The sequence below is a fragment of the Schistocerca serialis genome, chromosome 5 (genome assembly GCF_023864345.2).
Source record: "Schistocerca serialis cubense isolate TAMUIC-IGC-003099 chromosome 5, iqSchSeri2.2, whole genome shotgun sequence".
Taxonomy (NCBI): Eukaryota; Metazoa; Arthropoda; class Insecta; order Orthoptera; family Acrididae; genus Schistocerca; species Schistocerca serialis.
In genome coordinates, this window is record NC_064642.1 from 556,717,612 (window position 1) to 556,735,558 (window position 17,947).

A 17,947-nucleotide genomic window follows, 5' to 3' on the forward strand; every position below is an offset into this window, starting at 1 on the left:
ACTGTAGCGCCTAGAACCGCTCGGCCACCCCGGCCGGCCCTTCCACACAGTTATGTCATTGGGACAAAGCGTGGTAGCGACCTGTAAGAACTCCGCACAAAAATTTGTACCTGACAGGAGGAAAGTACATTTATAGCATGTTTATGAAGCGCTAACCTCTTCATGTAGTTGCTCAATCATTTCTGAACAGCATCTTGACAGATGTTTTGGGAAAATTGCATTCGTTCTATGCAGAAGACTGACTGACATATTATAGATGTCTTTTTGTTTTAGATGCATTTACGCATTATGAGAACAATCAACACTAGATTCGGCCACACTCTGGTCGTCTTGATAGTTATATGTTTAACGTTTGGCTAGTACAGACATACCAGTGATTACATATACATATTCACATATACATATTTACATATGAGAAACTTAATAATGTTTAGCCAGTCTTTCAATACAGCGCACAACTTGTGGAGTTGTCAGTAGGAAGTTCTCTTCATCACGGTGATAGGATGGAATCTTTGTCACTGACAATGTGATGAATAGCTCCACAGTCGTAGTCTGGACTGGCAGCTTCTTCCACTTGTGGAGAGCGTCTCTGCACCAGCCAAGGCCCTTTGTCATTCTGTTCAGAGCAGTCCAGGTCTTGGGTGGTAGGTGGGAACCATTTGGAAGTGCAGCGCCTGTTAAGATGTCACGCAGGCGCACATCTGTTACTGCTTCCCACCGACTATTTCATTCATCAAGATGTTTAAAATCCTTGGCTTCTATTTCAACAGCATCACGCAGGGTTGGAAGGCGGGATTTTAGTCTTTTAAGATTCACAAGTAACAGGTCACTATGCATAGGTAGACTAGGATTCTTGTGGAATTTCCTCCTAAGAGCAGTAGATTTGCATAGATCAAGAGGCATTATATCGGTTAGTAGTGGATGCCGGTGAAATGGACTAGACCCGATTGCGCCAAATAGTATGCGCACTGTAGTATTCGGCTGGGTGTCAGCAAGCCTTGTACGATGATTTTTCATCCAAACAGGTGCACAACACCCGGCACTTGAGTACACCAACCCCAAGGCTGAAAATCGTAGGGCGGTTGCTGAAGATCTCCAGGTAATTCCAAATAGCTTATGGAGGATGTTTTTTCGACTCCTCGTTCAGAAAGTGCTGTTTGAAGGATAGTTTAGGTGCTGGTAAACAAAGCGTTTGTTGTTCACCAAATACAACCGATAATTTATAGATTTGTAGATGTCCAACATGTGGCGTTATCCGATTGTGATTGCTATCATATTGTATAACAGTGATTAAAATAAAAAGAAATGGGTAATTATCTGATTTTTCCTGATCTAAGAAGTAACAAATGAGAGGTCTCGTCGAAGACAGTGACTATCAAAGCGGTTATAGTATAACAGTAACGTTGTTAGTTTACAGCATGACTCTCCACTGCCATCTCCCAGATGGCAGTGGAGGAACGCATAAGGTACGGAAAGGAAGTAGATGAAAATCTGTGGAATTGCTGTCAGTAAGTTAGAGAATAATAATACAGCATGGACTGAAGCTTGTAACATTATGTTATGTTAATCATTTTAAATAATTCACTAATCGAGCAGTCGCTCGGCAACAGCTACAGTCAGCAAATAATGTTGCGAGAATGTAAAAGGTGAACGGCCTGTGACGTAACTTGTTTATTGTCGAAGCGCCGTCAGAGATGCTGTGAGTTATTGACTTTGAAAACCGCGGCGCGAAAAACGGACAGAAGAAGAACACTTTTTTACACATTTTTTTTGATGTACGAGATATTCTCGGTGAACAGTTACTCATTCTTCTCTTGTCTCCTGTAACGTGTGTCGGACGCGCATGTCTTGCCGCCGTATTATTATTGTTAAAACTAATATTGTTCTAGTGTAAAGTAAATGTGTAATACTAAAAGTGCCTAGCAGTAGATTTATTGTGCGACGTGTATGTGAAAACGTCAAAGGAATTGTTTTCATTACGAGAAGTGCCAGTCAAAACGGCATCCATGTTAAATTCTTCATTGCAGTGTAAGTTCGTCTATTAATTGCCATAAATTCAGATTTAAATGGAACTGGTGTATGAACTATTTATTTAATATAGAATCTATGTCTCACTCCTTCATGAAGTTATTTAATTTTCTTTATGTTTCTGCCAAATAGAGAGTTCACAGTCACGAATTCTTTCGTCGAAATCGGACGGAAGTTGCATGCGGCGAAATATTTTCTCCGCGCCATATTCTACTGGTAAATGCATGATAAACTAAGGTCCCTTAGGAAATTCATGTTGAGCTATCCAAAAATAATTATATTTTGAATAGGCATTTACTCTCTTCCGCAATGCAACTTCCGACTGATCAGACGATCCAACAAGAAACAGCCGCACACAGTCGGCGTTCGCAAATATGTTTCCACCGCTGATTATAGCTATATGTTACAGCACAAAAGTAAACATAATGTTATAACTAGCGGCTACGAACGGGGACATTTATAACTGTATGTTTATGTATACACATTACGTAAACATATCGTTATAAGCTGTAGAAGAACATTTCACACAGAAAAGGCAGACTTAGCGCACGTTGATCCGCCCAGTAGGACTGAAAGTACCTGCCCGAAGGCGGCGGCTGCGAAGCAGACGCAGCTCGATATAGTATACCGCACAACAAGCCTTACGCCACAGCACACCATTATAGCACACGCATTTTCCACGTAGTGTACGAGAAACAGCGAAGCTTCTCGCTTCCAGGAGGCTGCACTCCAGTAGCGACGGAGCAGCAGTAGCCGGTGTGGTTAGTCTGAGTAGCTTCCCCTGTTCCAGCTCCTCTTGTTCTGCAGGTACCTCCAGCCGAAACACCAAGCGCTGCAAACTGCACAGGATCGTGGGCGCGCCCACGGTCCGAAATGGATCGAGCCAACGTTGCGAACTACATCTGAACCTGTTTGCTGTATTCCAACTCTGGTCTCCCTCCACAGTTTTTATCACTTACACTTCCAGGAATTAACAAATTGGCAATTGCTTGATGTTTCAGGACGTGTCCGGTTAATCAATTCCTTTTTAAAGTAAAGTTCCACCATAAATATCTTTTATCCCAATTCGATTCAGAACCTCCTCCCTTGTTATTCGACCTATCCATGGAATTTTGGGCATTCTTCTACAGCAGGAAGTTTCAAAAGCTTCTATTCTCTTCTTGTAAGAACTGCTTATCGTACACGTTTCACTTACACAAAGGCTACACAACAGACAAACATCTCCAGAAAAGACTTCCTGACAGTTAAATTGATATTAGATGTTAAAAATTAATTTGTTTCAGAAGTACTTTTCTTTCTATTGCCAGTCTCCGTTACATATACTCTCTACTTTAGCCATCACCTGTTATTTTGGTGCGTAAACAACAAAACCACTGTTCTCAGTATTTCATTACATAATATGATTCCCTCAGCAACACCTGGTTTAACGTCACTACATTCCATTACTCTTATTTTCTTTTTGTTGATACCTAACAATCCCTTTTCACGACACGATGTATTCCATTCAACTACTCTTCCAAGTACTTTAGCGTCTTTGACAGAATTAACATATTATCGGCAAATCATGAAGTTTTCTTTCTTCTCCCTGAACTGTAATGTCCTTGCCAAATTTCTCCTTGGTTTCAAGCTTATTCAATGTATAGATTAAATATCATCAGGGATAGGATACAACGGCTTACTTCTCATGTTGCCGGCCGAAGTGGCCGTGCGGTTAAAGGCGCTGCAGTCTGGAACTGCAAGACCGCTACGGTCGCAGGTTCGAATCCTGCCTCGGGCATGGATGTTTGTGATGTCCTTAGGTTAGTTAGGTTTAACTAGTTCTAAGTTCTAGGGGACTAATTACCTCAGCAGTTGAGTCCCATAGTGCTCAGAGCCATTTTAAACTTCTCATGTTCTTCGAATCTTGTAAGAAGTATACCAAGTGCCACCGACACAAGCGCATTAGAAATGAGCACTATGAAGTCTTGAATAGTTTTTCGTAAAATAGGCACATACACAAGGTCTTTATTGGAACCTCACGAAAAGAAATCCATTGGAAATGGGCGAATCTCCATACATCAATTTGACTGTGCTCCACCTTCCTGACGGATGTAATCCGTGGAATGCATATCACGCCCTGTGGCATCAGCAAGTGATCAAGCATCTCCACGTAAATGTTTGATGAAATACATGGACTGATATCGCACAGAACACTTTTACTATAGGTGAGTCATTGTGATGCTCATTTACACGCGAAGGCTTTCGTGTACCCCATATTCGAATGTTGTGGCGGTTAAAGTTGTCGCTTGTGTGAAAGGTTGCCATATCGCTAAAAATGAGTCGCACAGCAAATGTTTCTTCTTCCATGGCTCGCAGCACTGGCGTAGTACGATATTTAAATTTGCCATCTGATTCACTGCGATTGCACAACAATAAAAGTTTTCAGTTTTTTTCTACATTCTCTGTAATTATTATCGTATTTCGATTAAATAGTTGTAGCAGTTTGCAATCGCTGTATTCGTTTAGAACTGCAGTGCATAACAGTAAAGAAAAAGTCCTCCATAAGGCAGTAAAAATAACGTTTAAGATTGTATGTAAACGTTTGGCAACAATGATATTCTACGTGAATTGCTTCTAGGTAATAATGGACTATTAGAAGATATTTTTACCGAACATAGCCGCAAGGCCTCGAACATCTGATGACCTTTACTGAACAGGAACAACTAAGAAGCACATATGTTACTGGAATGCCGTGTGTTGCAAACAGAGGTTCGCAATGCTTCAACCTTTTTGAAAATAGAATATTTCCGTCCGAGCTTGACAAATCTGTTCAAAATATTTAATCAAAACATACCAACCACCGTGGTCCTAGTTTACACTTCTCTAAGCAGTGTAATTCTATCAGAGAAGCAAAGGACTTGGAAGAGCAGTTGAACGGAATGGACAGTGTCTTGAAAGGAGGATATAAGATGAACATCAACAAAAGCAAAACGAGGATAATGGAATGTAGTCAAATTAAATCTGGTGATGCTGAGGGAATTAGATTAGGAAATGAGACACTTAAAGTAGTACAGGAGTTTTGCTATTTAGGGAGTAAAATAACAGATGATGGTCGAAGTAGAGAGGATATAAAATGTAGACTGGCAATGGCAAGGAAATCGTTTCTGAAGAAGAAAAATTTGTTAACATCGAGTATAGATTTAAGTGTCAGGAAGTCGTTTCTGAAAGTATTCGTATGGAGTGTAGCCATGTATGGAAGTGAAACATGGACGATAACTAGTTTGGACAAGAAGAGAATAGAAGCTTTCGAAATGTGGTGCTACAGAAGAATGCTGAAGGTTAGATGGGTAGATCACATAACTAATGAGGAGGTATTGAACAGAACTGGGGAGAAGAGGAGTTCGTGGCACAACTTGACTAGAAGAAGGGATCGGTTGGTAGGACATGTTTTGAGGCATCAAGGGATCACAAATTTATCATTGGAGGGCAACGTGGAGGATAAAAATCGTAGAGGGAGACCAAGAGATGAATACACTAAGCAGATTCAGAAGGATGTAGGTTGCAGTAGGTACTGGGAGATGAAGAAGCTTGCACAGGATAGAGTAGCATGGAGAGCTGCATCAAACCAGTCTGAGGACTGAAGACCACAACAACAACAACAAGCAGTGTACTGAAGGCGTTTGTAAAGATAAATTATTGCTCTTAATTGCTTCTTATACGAAACTGTTACCAGCGTCTGCGCTCGCATATCAGCAAAATGAAATGAAATGTGTGTATGGCTTTATTGGCCGCAGACCACGTCCGGAAAGATCGGGCACTTGGTGCAAGTCTTTTTCATTAACGCCACTTCTGCGACTTGCGCATCGATAATGTGTAACATTATGACGAGGACGACACATACACTCAGGTGCGAGCGGAGAAAATTCCATCCGGCCGGAAGTAGAATCCGGGACCTAACGGAAGAAGGTCAAAAACGCTAACAACACGACCATCAATTCCTCAAGCAGATTAGTACGTGTCTTATAAGCTGTAAGATACGCGTGACGCTCAGCGGCTAAAATGCAATTGGTGTGCGGCAGATATTAGTACGGAAGTGCGGATTAAACACATAGACAATTGTACAACCATTGTATTGAGTACAATGAATTGTACTACACCGAAGAGCCAAAGAAACTGGTACACCTGCCTAATATCATGTGGGGCGTTCGCGTGCACGCAGAAGTGCCGCAACAGGTCGAGGCATGGACCCCACTAATGACTGATGTAGTGCTGGAGAGAATTGACATCACGAATCCTGCAGGGCTGTCTATTAATTCGTAAGAGTACGAGGAGGTGGAGATCTCTTCTGAACAGCACGTTGCAAGGCATTTCAGACATGCTCAATAATGCTCATGTCTGGGAAGTTTGGTGGCCAGCGGAAGTGTTTATACTCAGAAGAGCGTTTCTGGAGCCACTCTGTAGCAATTATGAACGTGTGTGGTGTCTCATTGTCCTGCTGGAATTACCCAAGTCCATCGGAATGCACAATGGACATGAATGGATGCAGGTGTTTAGACAGGATGCTTACGTACGTGTCACCTGTCACATTCATATCTAGACGAATCAAGGGACTCTCACACCAACTGCACACGTTCCACACCATTACAGAGCCTTCCCATCTTGAACAGTCCTCTGCTGACATACAGGGTCCATAGATTAATGAGGTTGTCTCCATACGCGTGCACGTCCATCTGCTCGATACAATTTGAAATGAAGCTCGTCCGACCAGGCAACGTGTTTCTAGTCACCAACAATCCAATGTCGGTGTTGATGGGCCCAGGCGAGGCGTAAAACTTTGTGTCGTGCCGTCATCAAGGGTACAAGAGTGGGGCTTCGTCTCCGAAAGCCCATATCGTTGATGTTTGGTTGACTGGTTTGCACGATGACACTTGTTGATGGCCCAGCGTTGAAATCAACAGCAATCTGCGGAAGAGTTACATTTCTGTCACGTTGAACGATTCTCTTAAGTTTTCATTGGTCCCGTTCTTGCAGGATCTTTTTCCGGCCGCAATGATGTCGATGATTTGATGTTTTGCCGGATTCCCGATATTCACGGTACACTCGTGGAATGGTCGTACGGGAAAATCCCCACTTGATCACAGCGTTGGAGATGCTGTGTCCCGTCGCTCGTGCGCCGACTATAACACCACGTTAAAACTCATTTAAATCTTTATAACTTGCCATTGTAACAGCAATAACCAATCTAACAACTGCGCCAGACTTCTGTTGTCTTATATAGGCGTTGTCGAGCGCAGCGCCGTATTCTGCCTGTTTACATGTCTCTCTATTTGAATACGCATGTGTATACCAGTTTCTTTGGCGCTTCAGTGTGTGTAGATCATATCAAACATTAATATCATGTTCACAAATATAATAAAGTTCAAAAGTCAATAGAATACAGCTTTATTCTAAAAGCAATTTTTGTTGTATATTTTTCTTTATATTCTTCACATTAATAAATGTGCTGTAGTATGTATTTTCTTAAGCAGCCTATGTTCTTTTTCAGCGTGCAATATATCTCTATACCAAATTTCATCAAAATCGGTTGAGTGTTTCAGTCGTGAAAGAATAACAGACAGAGTTACTTTCGCATTTACAATTTTAGTGTGGATTTACCTTTGCCCGCATCTCGTGGTCGTGCGGTAGCGTTCTCGCTTCCCACGCCCGGGTTCCCGGGTTCGATTCCCGGCGGGGTCAGGGATTTTCTCTGCCTCGTGATGGCTGGGTGTTGTGTGATGTCCTTAGGTTAGTTAGGTTTAAGTAGTTCTAAGTTCTAGCGGAATGATGACCTAAGATGTTAAGTCCCATAGTGCTCAGAGCCATTTGAACAATTTGGATTTACCTTTGGAAAGAACTGTAATTATTTGTTCAAAGTCACCGAGCAAATGGTATAATAACAAGAAATCGGATATGCATTAGGAAGGAGGCAGATTTTCGGTGATTTCCCCAAATAGATTCAGGAAATTTCTTGGGTGGTTCATTTGAAATGAACACGACCGATTTCATTCTCCAATCGTTGTCCAGCACGTGAGACTCTGTCTCTAATGACATCGTCACCAATGCGACGGTAGAGGGATAATATTGCCTTCGGTCAAGCTGGAAGAGCTGGTTTGTGAAAAATTATGTAGAAACCTACTATATTTGTTAAATATGATTTAATTATTTATTACAAAAATACGGACGTAACAATGACATCATCAATACTCAAAGAGAATTAGCTCTAAAGAACATGCAATGGCACAGCAAGTAAGTAGTCTTCGTACACTGTGAGGACGTGTTTTTCACGAGTTTCTCTGCTTTCCAGTCGTCTCCAATCATCTCCTCCCAGTGTCAAACATCCTCCTCATCAGTTTTCTGACGAAAATGTTCTTTCTATTCATCGTCCTCCTTTCAATGTCTCCGAATCGTGTTTATAGTCGGGCGAATTATAAAGTAGTAATAATCTTTACTACAGAGGCTTGGATCTCAGGATTTTTCGCAGACTGGAATGGCGTATCTCTCCTGATTGCATTTTCTCAGTAAAGTCTAATTCATTGTGAGTGGTTAACCAGGCTCGCAGTTATCTGAATTTCTCTACTCATCTTTAGCTTAATCCAACTGCAGATAGCGCGAGTTCGCTTCGTCCTTGGTATAACTTTCGTCAATACTTACACCCACGTTCGCAGCAGTCTGTATCTTGCAGTGTGCCGTCCTTGTCTCATGACCACAACACCACCAGTGTAGGCACTCCATTTATTAAGTCCGTCATGCTGTCCGTTTATTTCTACATCTTTCCACTTTTGTTTATCAGAGTGAATGATGAGTCATTTCCACATTATATGAAATAAGGGTTAGAACACTAAATAATCTCACCTGAATCAGAAGTACATTTTAAACCTCTCACCTATCCATCATAGAGCACTGCTATTGTCCATCCATGAATATATAAGGTACAGGTTACACTAATCTACTATAGTACCTCCATTTATGCAATTACAAAAAGACTACGCAGTTTGTAAAAATGAAATCTCTTCAGTGCTGATGCACACCATCCTCAAACTCTTACAGGAATCAGCTAAATGCTGCAAGTAATCAGGATAATGAATAAGGAGCACTACATCAGTAGTGTGTGGAAGAAGCTGAGAACATGGGTCTGCGGGGATGCGTCCTGGAATAGTCCGTGTAGTGGCGAGGGCCAGTGTGTCCAGAGGACGCAGTGGTCATCGCATCTGCCTACTAAGAAAGGAGACTTGGGTTCGAATACCAGCCGGGCAAAATAATTCAATTTTCCCTATTGGTTTAAATCAGTGGCCACTCGCAGTTAATGTCATTAACTCCTTTGTGACCTAGCAATGGGCCTGCGAGCATTCTGCCGATTTGACGATGTCAAATGCGCTCACCCCAGTCACAACCACACTGTAGATACGGCGCAGCTGCAGCTGTTGCCCTTTTCACTTACGCGCTCCGTACTTCATTGGACTACGTTTGTGGACAGGGCTAGCTCTCCTCAACTTGTTCCTCGCCATACTCTACACAACCCCTCCAAGTCTGTCCTTGTCGTTTTCTTACACTATGCTTTGTATTCAAGGTTCGAAAGGAGCGAGTAATCGTAATACGTGCATGAGCCCGGTCTATCAGTAAAAGTCTATACAGGGTGGTTCAAACGGTTCAAATGGCTCTGAGCACTATGCGACTTAATTTCTGAGGTCATCAGTCGCCTAGAACTTAGAACTAATTAAACCTAACTAACCTTAGGACATCACACACATCCATGCCCGAGGCAGGGTTCGAACCTGCGACCGTAGCGGTCGCTCGATTCCAGACTGTAGCGCCTAGAACCGCACGGCCATTCCGGCCGGCTCTATACAGGGTGACTCAGCTTCCCCTACCTACGGGCAACCCACATTCCCTCATTCGCTACACGTAAACTATCAGTTCGACAGATAGAAATGAAAATGATCTTTTCGTGGGAAATTTTACTTAAATTCTGAACTAAGCTACGCTTTCGCTGGAAGCCATAATTTCCAGGTTATTCAAGAAAAACGCGTTTGAAGGTCACTTTTGTATGTTTCTCTTCAATAATTCGTAAACTATGGCCTCTATTGAAAACGTAACCTAGTACAAATTTAACTCCATTAAATTTACTACAAAAAAGGTCCCAAAGATTTTTTTCTATAGGACTAACAGTTTGCACATACCAAGTGAGGGAATATGACAATCTTAGGTGTGATATTTGAAGGTGTTGCAGGCTGCATAAAACCCATAGGTATGGACAGCTGACTCACTCTGTACAGAGTGAGCGGTCTTTCTGTAAGCTCGTTAAGAGTTTGAAAAATGTGTCGGTCTGTATATTCTCATTGAAAACACCAACACTTCACTACACTGGCTATATTTTTATACTGTGTGTAATGAGAATTGTTCACGTTAAAATATTGTGCACTTAAAAATTGAAATAAATTCCCGGAAAGTGTTGTGCAATGCATGAAAAACATAACGGTTGCAATGTTTTATTATTTAAATCATCAATGACACACTTGGAGACTTTCGAAAAGCATCGATTACAATGAATGAAATTTCAGTGGCGTAGGTAATGTGACGTCTGTATTTGTGTTCTTCTGTCTCCTCTCGCTCTGCATTCATATGTTCAGGATTTTATTCTAGGAAAAAAATCGGAGAATATAAATCATGGAATTTTTTTTAGACAGTTATGTTCCAGGACAGTCTTTCTTGTGCATCACCTCAGAGATACTCCGCCTCCCTCACTGTGCATAGATTCACACACATTCAAGTCGTCAACCACTCTGTATATGGCGCAAAGATATTGGAGCTGGACTGATTCCAAAGAGTTTGGATTCACTCAGACAGTATCCAAACTGATGGGTAAGACGTCTGGCTATATTCAGACTCTTTGTGAAACAATACTGTTACAATATATTTGTGCCATGTACAGCGTAAACGATGGTTTGCCTGTGTGTGAATTTATGAAGGAGACACAATATCTGTATGTAGATTCACCTCAGCATCTAAAACTCCAACATTCATATTTTCCGAATTGAGGAAGACAGAGAGAGAAATCACGTACCGTACTAATGTAAATAGTAGTAGATGAAAATGGGTATAAATTCCTGAAAATTGTCGTGCTAAGTACGAAGAAATGTAAGTGATGTATTATTTTATTGTTTAGGTCATTATGGTATAATGCTTGACGTTACAGGAGGTAGGACTGAAGTCAATTCCTTTCCTGCCCTTTAATGAACTCTGTCTTACGATTATAACGTCTACGAAATGACAAAAGCGTAACTATTCTCTAGAGAAGAGCCTGCTTTCCGACCACTGTACTGAGGAAGGTGACGAAATCTATATACGTTGCCGGTGAAATCCTGGAAATTTTCTGATAGTCACCGCTAACGAAATGTATTAATTAAGACTTATAACAGTTACCCTGTGACGGAACATAATTTAAATGCAAATGGGGTAAGTTTAATCACATCATGGTAATGAGGACGCACTGCGCTGGGCTGGTAACCCAAGACGAGCGCCCAGGCCAGCACTCTCCTGTTTATAACGTATCACGCCGGCCAGACCACGCGTCGTATTAATACACTCATTCATTTTCAGTCGCGCTCCTCACAGAACATCGTGAATCATAATCTTCGGGCGTGTAGGGTGAACTTAATTACGGTATCTGGAGACAGACGAACGGAGACGTTCTCAGCAACTACACTACCGGCCATTAAAATTGCTACACCAAGAAGAAATCCAGATGATAAACGGGTATTGATTGGACAAATATATTGTACTGGAACTGACACGTGGTTACATTTTCACGCAATGTGGGTGCATAGATCATGAGAAATCAGTACCCAGAACAACCATCTCTGGCCGAAATAACAGCCTTGATACGCCTGGGCATTGAGTCAAACAGAGCTTGGATGACGTGTACAAGTACAGCTGCCCATGCAGCTTCAACACGATACCACAGTTCATCAAGAGTAGTGACTTGCGTATTGTGACGAGCCAGTTGCTCGGCCACCATTGACCAGACGTTTTCAATTGGTGAGGATCTGGAGAATGTGCTGGCCATGTAACCAATGGCACCCCATACCATCACGTCGGGTGATACGCCAGTATGGCGATGACGAATAAACGCTACCAATGTGCGTTCACTGCGATGTACCAAACACGGATGCCACCATCATGATGCTGTAAACAGAGCCTGGATGCATCCGAAAAAATGACGTTTAGTCATTCTTGCACCCAGTTTCGTCGTTGAGTACACCATCGCAGGCGCTCCTGTCTGTGATGCAGCGTGAAGGGTAACCGTCAAGGGTAAGTCTTCGAGATGATAGTCCGTGCTGCTGCAAAGGTCGTAGAACTGTTCGTGCAGATGGTTGTTGTCTTGCAAACGTCCCCATCTGTTGACTCAGGGATCGAGACGGGGCTGCACGATCTGCTACAGCCATGCCGATAAGTTACCTGTCATCTCGACTGCTAGTGATACGAGGCCGTTGGGATCCAGCACGGCGTTCCGTATTACCCTCCTGAACCCACCGATTCCATATTCTGCTAACAGTCACTGGATCTCGACCAACGCCAGCAGCAATGTCGTGATACGATAAACCGCAATCGCTGTTCTCCTGCGCTCGCTAAAGACGTTGCGGCGAGATGTTTGCACGAAATTTCGATCATCATATTGCTCCTCCGAATGTGAATACATTTTACAGACACCATCCTACGATCATCATAATAAAATAAGAAACATCACAGCTCATACGGAAAGATTTAAGTGTTCGTATTCCCCACGCCTTGTTAGCGCCTTTTTTAGAGGGTGTAAAGGTAGAGAAATAATATGAAAGGGATTCCATTAACTCTCTGCCACGATCTTATATGTGAAATGTAGTCATGTAGATGTAGTGGCCAGCATGTCTGACTGCTATGCGGAGGCCCCAGATTCGATTCCCAGCACTGCCACGGACTTGTCCTTGGTGGGAGGACTAGAACAGGGTGCTAACAGCCTCGTGATGGTAACCGAGGAGCTATTTGATGGAGAAGTAGTGGCTCAAAAGTCTAGAAAGCCGACAACAACCGGTAGGACGGTGTGGTGACCCTGTGCCCTTCCATACAGCGTCCAAATGACGCCATTGGCAGAGGATGACACGGCGGTCGATCGGTCCCGAATGGCCGATTCGAGTCAGAACGCGGAGCTCTACTTGCCCGCTTCTAATTCAGCAGCATTACGCGGCCACCATCGTATATCTCGCGTAGGGATCTGTAGCTAATCAAAGATAGAATGCGGCGCGTACAGAGGCAAATAAGCTATTTTTGCTCGGTCAATAAAGGGCGTGGAATGCGACAGAAACGTTCTTATACCAGTACAAAGTAGGGACGTTGGTAAAACATCCATATTTTTTCCAAACATATTGATATATGTCGCCGACATTTTCCTGAGCGATATATCGATATGAAAATGGCAATATCGAGTGCCGATATTTATATTTTATATTATTTTTTCGCAATTTTGTGTACACGTTTGAACTTGTTCTTTTGAAATTGTAGTTGAACATAATTTTACTCTCACTATGTGCAGGAGTCTTACTAATTTTTGAGCTTTCATCACGTCCAATCCCTCTCTTTGACTGTGTGAATCAAGTATATGAGGCACAAAAGTATGAGTCCGATTACAGTGGGGGGGTAATGGAATAACAAAACTTCCATTGTGAAGAAATGGCGCACACGTTGCGCTAAAAACAATTTTTAAAAAATTCTGTTTCTTCACATCGACATTCTTTACAAATAGTTGCTGAAAATGATTAATGAAAATCTAAATGATAAGACTGATCTTTGCGGTGGCAAGAGACGTTGAGGGGAAATGCTGAAGTAATCAGCACACAATTTTGACACTACAGCTGCTTGGTCGCTGACGTTGGAGGACTTGATAAAATAGGGAGGTCGTCATGAACTCTTCCGGAAGAATCCGGTATGCGACGAAATGGAACGACTGACCCATCGGACATATTTTATTGTGCCACATATATGCAGTTACCACTGTTAGCAAAGTGGTTATCGCCAAGCGCGAACGTGCATCGTTTTCCTTTCAGTTCTTGCTTCTAGGGCGTGTAGGCAGGCTGCTAGCATGTTTATGTACATAATACCTAATAACAAATCAATATTTAAATATGCAGCTTTAAAACTGGCTGTATGTTTACAATTTGCTACTGATATTGTTGCCGCGCGGGATTAGCCGCGCGCTCTAAGGCGCTGCAGTCATGGACTGTGCGGCTGGTCCCGGCGGAGGTTCGAGTCCTCCCTCGGGCATGGGTGTGTGTGTTTGTCCTTAGGATAATTTGGATTAAGTAGTGTGTAAGCTTAGGGACTGATGACCTTAGCAGTTAAGTCCCATAAGATTTCACACACATTTGAACATTTTTGAACTGATATTGTTATACGCCGCTACGCCGATATTTCTTCCGTCGATATACCGATACTTTCTTCGATATATCGAAGGAGTACCAAGATACTTTTTAAATATCGATGTATCGGATTCCTGATATTATTAAAATCTTCAGCAGTCCAACTCCAAAAAATAAAATAAGGTAATTAATTTTGGAGCAGACATGTGAATCACCGCATTACAGTCGTGTAGCACACCTCTTTGGGAACCGAAACAATATGCTGTACCTCACTGATAAAAGGGATATCGTTCCGTAATTCGTTTCCCGCATTTGAAGGAGAAAAACTCTAGAATAGTCCACTGGGAGTTCGTGGAACTGTACGGGAACAATACATCATCATGTGCCACAATGATTAGGTCTCGCATCCTCTTCAAATAAGATCAGACAAGTCGGAATGACGAAGATCGAAGTAGTAGACCACTGCTTTGAGAAGAACTGTGAATCACAAGAGAAGAGATGGCGTAAGAACAGCGTACCAAAATCGAGGCATTAGTGGAAGAAAAATATCACCCACGAATCACAACAACTTGCACGACATTTTGAACATGACAGCCTCCCACCCGCAACCCCTCCCGCGCCTCGTTTTGAGCTCCACGACTTCTCACACAGTATCAAAACGTCCCCCGATCCAGGCAGCAGAGGAAATGTTGCGGCTGTGTCAGACCAGTACGGAGGTCTTTAGCATCAAAGTATTATGGAGGAGAGCTGGGTGTATGCTCCGATCCAGACATAGAGGAGAAGGATAATCAGTGGAAACACGTGGATCCACCAGCGTCGAAAAAGGCGAACAGCCAACTATCAACGGGCAAGGTGATGCCGAGTGTTTTTTGGGATCGTTACGGTGTGGTACTAACAGATTATGCTCATATGGGGCCAACCGTGAGAAGAGAACGCTACCGAAGTCCCCTGGTGAGATTAAGGAAGCCTCATAAGCAGAAGAGTCTCGGAAAGCAGTCCAAAGTGGTGGTCTTCTTACACGACAATGATCTCGTTCATTCTGCACAGGACTTTTTCACACATGTCATTTTATTAGGCTATGACATTTTGCCTCTTGACAAGGCACCCAGAGACTACTTGCTCTTGCTTCGGATGACGAAAGCATTGCGTGACAGGCAATTCCAGAATTACGAGGAGCTGGAGCGTTTCCTAAATATTCGTCATGCCAACTTCTAAATGCAAGATCTCCGCTAAGCCATCTATCATTGGGAAGAATGTGCTGGACTGGCAGGTGAATATGAAGTGCAGATTAATACTATCACCGAGCTTAGTAGTCAAAGCTTGATATTTTGTTTTCCAAGTGATAAGTAAAAGGTTTATGACTTCCCCTTGCAGATCATGAGAGATTACAGATGTGTTTGAGGCTTTACACAGGACACTGGCAGTTGATCTGATAATTAGGAACTCAGTTCAATTTAATTTCTTGGCATGAACTTTATCTTGTTGTCTTGAAATTCTAAACCTGTCATACACATTCAGTATCCATAGCGAAAGAGAGGGAGAGGGTGTAATTCCTGTAATAGCAGCTATTTTTAAATGTGGTACCTTAAGAGACACACATATTAGTCTGTTGATTTGCATTTTCTTTTTTTCTGCGTGTCGAACAGTCTTCCCACAAAGTGGTCACAAACTTTACGACTTGATGCTTTCTGCACAATCGTAGTCCCGGCGGAGGTTCGAGTCCTCCCTCGGGAATGGGTGTGTGTGTTTGTCCTTAGGATAATTTAGGTTAAGTAGTGTGTAAGACTAGCGACTGATGACCTTAGCAGTTAAGTCCCATAAGATTTCACACACATTTGAACATTTGAACACAATCGTAACTGCAACATTATGTGGACTACGCCAGTCAGTATAGACTACCCCTTGGCATCCATGCGTCCCCACTTCGACACCTGACCTGGCGCCCAGGGAAATATAAGCATTAAGGCTTGCTCTTGCCACATGAACTTCGAGGCACTAACCAACCTAAAAACCTACTACTCGTAATAACAATAATTATAAGTCAGTGAAAGACGTAAATACTGATGTACGTTATTCAGTACACTGTCCTCAGTGGATTGTTTTGAGGGAGGAAACCAGACTGCGAGGTCATCGGTCTCATCGGATTAGGGGAGGACGGGGAAGGAAGTCGGCCGTGCCCTTTCAAAGGAACCATCCCGGTATTTTCCTGGAGCGATTTAGGGAAATCACGGAAATCCTAATTCAGGATAACAGAAACAACATATAATAAAGGGCATTTACAGTTCTAAGTTAATGAATTCCACCTTATACTGCTAGAAGAAGGTCCCAAGAAAGTTTGCCGACTAAGTGCAATACTGATTTCTGATGTATTCCCACTACACTATCTTACATTTCCTACACCAGTAAGAGAGCGCCTTCGGTAAGCCTCGAGTTTACACATGGTGGAGCGCTGTTCCTTCTCAGATATTCGATGTGCAATCATATTAAATGTAGTCAACGTTTTGGTCATTTATAGTTGATTGCAGATGACGGTCTAATTGTCTGTATTCTATTTCTACCTGGTAAGGGAGACAACTGAAAACGACACATTCAGCGGAATCTTCCTCTCCACATTCACAGACTGGTGTATTCCTACATCCTACACGATGTAGATGTTTGGCATATGTCGTGCATGCTGAGCGTGTTCCTAATGCTTGGGAAAATGCCATACACAGGCGCGATGTCACCCACTAAAATTCCCTCGTTGTCTGGAAACATGAAATCCATGAATGGCTGCAAGTAGCCGAACACAACCATTTCCAGTCAATGGTCGGTTCAGTTGGACCAGAGGACCAAATCCATTCCATGTAAACAAAGCCCACACCATTATGAAGCCACCGCCAGTTTGCACAGGGCCTTGTTGACAACTTGGATCCGTGGTTTCGTGGGGTCTGCGCCACACTCGAGCCTACCATCAGCTCTTACCAAATGAAATCGGGCCTTATCTGACCAGGCAAAGGTTTTCCAGTCGTCTAGGGTCCAACCGATATAATCACGAGCTCAGGAAAGATGGTGTAGGTGACGTCGTGCTGTTATCAAGGCACTCGCGTCGGTTGTTTGTTTGCATAGACCATTAACGCCAGATTTCGCTGCACTATCCTATCTGATACATTCATCGTACGTCCCACATTGATTTCGGCGGTTATTTCACAGTGCTGCTTGTCTGTTAGAACTGATACCCCTACGCAAAAGCCGCTGCTGTTGCTTGTTATGTGAAGGCCATCGGCCACCGCGTTGTGACAGGTAATGCCTGATACATTGAAGAGCCAAGGAAACTGGTACACCTGCCTAATATCGTGTAGGGCCCCCGCCAGCACGACATGGCATGGACTCGACTAATGTCTGAAGTAGTGCTGGAGAGAATTTACGCCATGAATCCTGCAGGGATTGGTAAGAGTAAGAGGGTGTAGAGATATCTTCTGAACAGAACGTTACCACCCTCACAGATAAGCTCAATAATGTTCATTTCTGGG